The sequence below is a fragment of the Otolemur garnettii genome, unplaced genomic scaffold, assembly GCF_000181295.1.
Source record: "Otolemur garnettii isolate 467f Iridium unplaced genomic scaffold, OtoGar3 scaffold00078, whole genome shotgun sequence".
Classification (NCBI taxonomy): domain Eukaryota; kingdom Metazoa; phylum Chordata; class Mammalia; order Primates; family Galagidae; genus Otolemur; species Otolemur garnettii.
This window is the reverse complement of record NW_003852473.1, coordinates 8,801,199-8,806,052: the sequence shown is the minus strand read 5'-3', so window position 1 is coordinate 8,806,052 and position 4,854 is coordinate 8,801,199. Positions and strand designations below refer to the sequence as shown.

Genomic DNA, 4,854 nt, shown 5'->3' with positions numbered 1-4,854 from the left:
TTTTTTTTTTTTTGAGACAGAGTCTCAGTTTGTCGCCTTCAGTAGAGTGCCTTGGTGACACAACTCAAAGCAACTCTCACCTCTTAGGCTCAAGCAATTCTCTTGCTTCAGCCTCCCAAGTAGCTGGGACTACAGGCGCCCACCACAGGGCTCAGCTATTTTTTAGAGACAGGGGTCTTGCTTTTGCTCAGGCTGGTCTCAAACCTGTGAGCTTAAGCAATCTACCTGCCTTGGCCTACCAGAGTGCTAGGATTAGAAGTGTGAGCCACCGCCCTGACCAGGAAGTGCAGTCTTCTGACACCCAGCCCTGGCCTCTATGGTGGGTCCCTTTTTTCCCCATAGGGGATGATTCTTTCCCTGAGATTGGCAGTAGGGGAGTGGCTCCTTCCGAGGTAGGCGGCCTCTGAGAGATGGCAGGGGCTAGAGAAGGGTGGTGGAGGTCTCTCCCTCATGGGAGTCTTACCCTGAGAGTTGGGAGAAGGCCTTTTTGCCTGCCTTTTCCTCGTAAATCCCACCCTTCATTTCCATTCAAAAATTACATCACCATAGAGGCAGTTTTTGAAGTTTAAATCTTAAAAACTTGTACCACTTGAACCTATTAGGTGGTTTGTTTTTCATTTGAATTCATAATAATTTCTCTTAAGTAATGCCAGAATAAGAGAAATAAATTTTATCCTTCAAAAAGAATGAAAATGGCAGTTTTGCTGCACAAACTCCATTAAGTCTTTCAGCTTTACTTTCGCTGCTTTCCAAGGGGGATGCAGAATTTAGCATCACATGGTGTTGTGCTGGGAACGGTGATGCCCACCTGCTTGCCAGTGAGTTCCTCATTATGTCTGTTTTAGATTGATGAAGGACTGTTTGGATTTTGATTTTCCTCAAGATACTAATTATATGTTTCAAAATCATGTGCTTTGTTAAAAATCATTTGCACATACCCTTGGAAAGAGAGCTGGAGGCAGAGAGTTGCTTCAAGGTACAGAATATTGTTTTGGAGGCCTTGGGAAATAAACCTTAAGAGTTGGTTCATTTACCACCCGGACATACTTAGTGTATATAAACAAAAGAAGTCACACTGTGCCTGGACATTATTTGTCCCAGATGGAGTTTCAGCTTGGCTCATGATGCCCCACTGATGTCATGGTGCGTAAACTGACCCTGAATTAGACGTGTGGAGCCGGCTGTGTGCCTGTGTGTGCTGAGAGCCTGTGGCAGTGGGTGAGGCTGGCTGGAAAATCTTTGTCACATTTTTCCTTGCCTTTCTGTAGAGACTAGTGTCAGTCCTGAATTTGACTTGGAGCAGGATGAGGGAAGAATTGGAATAATCTGTTCATTTGTACAAGTCAAGGCTGTAATTCTTCCAAGACCAGACTGTAAGTGTGCCTGGCTTTCCAGCAGTAGCTTAACAAAGCTCTAGTACTAAAATCTAGACAGGAAAATCTTAAAAGCGTTACGTCTTTGAAGATCATTTTTAGTCTGTTTGCCTTGAAATCTTAAATCTGGACAGTTTTATTTTAACTTTCTAATGGTCTTAAGTATCCAGTTGTACAATTCTGTTTGTCTGGATTATGTGGTGGACAACCTCTCAAACTGGTTGCTGAAAAGTGTATGAAAAGGCAAATGCCTGAGGCTCTTTAGTGAATCTGATGGGGTCTCATTCTTGCTGTGCTCTCTGAGAGGACAGCCTGCAGGTCAGAGAACTGTGTGGGAAGGGACTGTCCTAGACTCCTGAGCGCTCCATGGGAATTCACACCGTGTAGTGTTGCTTGACTACTTTTAATTGCTGGCTTTTGTTGTGATAATCTTAATTAGAAGCATTTCCAAGGTATTCAGAGCATTTTTTACATGTAAAGGGCTTAGATTTCAGATCTTCTGTGAGTGAATTCCAAAGTCACTCTTGTTGCTGGGATCCCCAGAAGCTAGACAGACACTGGAATCTGAATGGTTTGGGAGGTGAGCATTAAGGAGAGCCAGGATGTTTACCAAACAAAATCTGGTCAGAGGTGAGAATCAGCTGGTTTTAGATTTTATTGAGAACATGAAACATGGAAGATTCTGTTTAAAAAAAAATTTTTTTTTTGAGACTATTGTCTTGTTTGAAAGACTTTTGTGATTGGTTGGAATTAGTGTTGGTAAGAGTTATTTATTGAGCTCATGCTAGGAGTAAGGCCTTGTACCTGGATTGCATTAGGGCTGCTCTGTTCCTCAGAGCACGTGTAAGAGGTGGGTATTTTTTTCTTTTTCACAGATGACCTACCTGGCAGAGCTGAAACTCAGCTTCTGTCTGTCAGACTTGCTCTTCTCACTGCATATCTTGGGTATCCTAGTTGACTTTAAACAATTAGGTCAAAGATGAATTGAAACTAAAAGGAGATTAACAAAGAGCGACTTTACTCAGTATTTACGTACCTGTAATGCTATGCAGAAGCCATCTTTGGCCTCTAAGTTTACTTCAACATATAGTATGGCAGGAAAAAGAAACTTAAACATATAGAAAAAAATGTGTTATTATATGGTATACTTATTTTTTCAAATCTTAGCAGTCCCCATTTAAAGATTGAGTTGTTTTTTTTTTTTGGAGACAGAATCTCACTTTGTTACCCTCCATAGAGTGCTGTGGTGTCACAGCTCACAGCAACCGGAGACTATAGTTGCCCACCACAGTGCCTGGCTATTTTTTTTTTTTTTAAATTTGTAATTTGGAGCCTTTTTAAAAAAAATTTGCTTTTCAGGCACAAGTTTATTTTGGAATTCAGATAAGAAGTGACACCTATAGACAGTCATTGTATTAGAGTAACAGTTATTTCACTCGCAAAATAATAAATATTTATTCTGTTAGACAGTTACCTTTTTAAGATCAATCTTAGTATTGCCCTGTACAAAGATAGAAAATGTTTAACCAGGGGTGTTCAACTTGTGGCCTGTGGCCCTCTTGTAGATTTTTTGAGGACTGTTTTGAAAAGTATGCACAGACTTTTTTTGGGGGGGGTTATCAGGTTTCATTAGTGTTTGTGTATTTAATGTATGTCCCAAGACAACTCTTACTCTTCCAATGTGTGGCAGAAAAAAAAAAAGGTTGAACATCTCTGAAACAGATTAAGACAGAAGAAGCCAACTATACTTTTGTCAGTTGGAACTATTCCAAAAGCATTATGAGATCCAATGTTATAAATCAGATCAGAGGAGGCTGACTTCAGTTTAGTGCCTGAAGTATACTTATATTTCACAAAGTAAAACCTTTATTCTACTGAAGAGGTTCTCTAAACTGGTTGTTATTCTGCTCTGATTTCCTGAATCTCACTAGGAGGGAAGGTAAACAAAGAAACAAATAGTATTACCCCCAATTTTCTACATTTTAGCAGCAATCAACTTTATTAGGTCTTTATGTAACTTAGAAGTTCATCTTTTTCCATTTTTTCCCCACTGTTCTTGCAATTATTGTAATAGAGCCCCAATTTCTTTTCCTGAAAAAGTGCCCACTTTTCTGATCACCACCACTTACTCGAGATGGAGGAATGGGTTTCCTTTATGGGACAGTGCTCTCCTTGGTACTTTGGAAGACGCATCAGTGCCCTAGAATCTATGATAATGAAGTCTTGATTGGGTTTCAGTGGTCCTGAGCTATCTGTTTCTTTAACTAAATCTTCCCTATTTTTAACGATAAGTAAGCCAAGGTTTTTCTCTTCTTTTGAAATCTTCAACCTTAAATCCAATTTTGTTATGTCATCCTGCAGTTTGAATTTTGAAGCCAAAAGAGTCATTGGCTTTGGTGAAAAGCCTTCAGCATTTTTGCAAACTTTAATTCTTTTGAACTTATACTAGCAGGGAAACCTATATAAGGAGCTACAACTGTATCATAGATGAGGTGAATCAAATGATTTACATGGTTACCAACAAGAACTTTCTGCAGTTCCACCCAAATCCCCTCCCCCCGTACTCCAGCCAGGCCTTTGGCATTTTCTGCAGCCCCTTGGCGTCAGGATTGTGGTCACACGGGCACCACGTCTGTCTTCAGTTTTTCCATAAAACCTAAATGTCTTAAAATTCTTAGATTCTTGTATTCTCTGTTTAGCATGTCCAACAAATCGAACTTTCTTATCTTTTAAAACTTCATAATCATTAAAATAGTCCAGTAAGGTGCAATCAACCTAAGAACATTGAGTTTATAGTGTGTTCAGCACCCTCTGCCAGCCAGTTGTCAGTTCTACCTAAGCATGTCTTCCCTTAGTGGGGACGTTAGTCCGCAGCGTTGTAATTTCAGAATTTTCTTCACGAAGTCTAGCAGTATTGTTCCATGCTTTTCTCTCCCTTTTGGATTCCTGGCTAACTGAATCATCTCCTTCAACTGAGCAAGTACAAAATCCACATCACCAGATTTCAGCCCATGTAATAAATCCCCCACTGCTCCTCCTGTTATTCTTAATCCACAGGCATTGTCAGTGGATATAGCTTCAGAAGGCATGGTCACCGCATCTGCAGCTCAGCTGGGCCTGTGCCCAGGAGCAGGCACCTGTGCATCTGCAGGGCCACCTGCCCTTACCCCAGCTCTCCCCTCGCCTTCTTACTGCCCTTCCCTGCCCTGCCCTCACCTCTGCCCTGCCTCCCCCTGCCCTGTCCCCAGCTCACCCCTTCCATGCCCTCACCTCATCCCAATCCTCCCTCTGCCCTGCCCTCACCTCATCTCAACCTTCCCTCTGCCCTGCCCTCCCCCAGCCCACCCCTCCCCTGCCCTCACCTCACCCCAGCTCTCCCCCTTCCTTCAGCTCACCGCTGCCCTCACCTCAACTCAGCCCTCCCCAGCCCTCACCTCATCCCAGCCCTCCCCCTGTTCTCACCTCACCCCAGCCCTCCCCC

At 42.4% G+C, this 4,854-nt stretch overlaps 1 protein-coding gene and 1 pseudogene across 2 annotated transcripts in view; one reads left to right on the top strand and one right to left on the bottom strand.

The window, feature by feature from the left end:
- FNDC3B (fibronectin type III domain containing 3B) overlaps positions 1-4,854 on the top strand; it is a 371,182-nt gene that overhangs the window by 90,478 nt on the left and 275,850 nt on the right. The gene's annotated exons all lie outside the window — the stretch shown is intronic.
- On the bottom strand, positions 3,271-4,462 carry LOC105887390 (annotated as a pseudogene).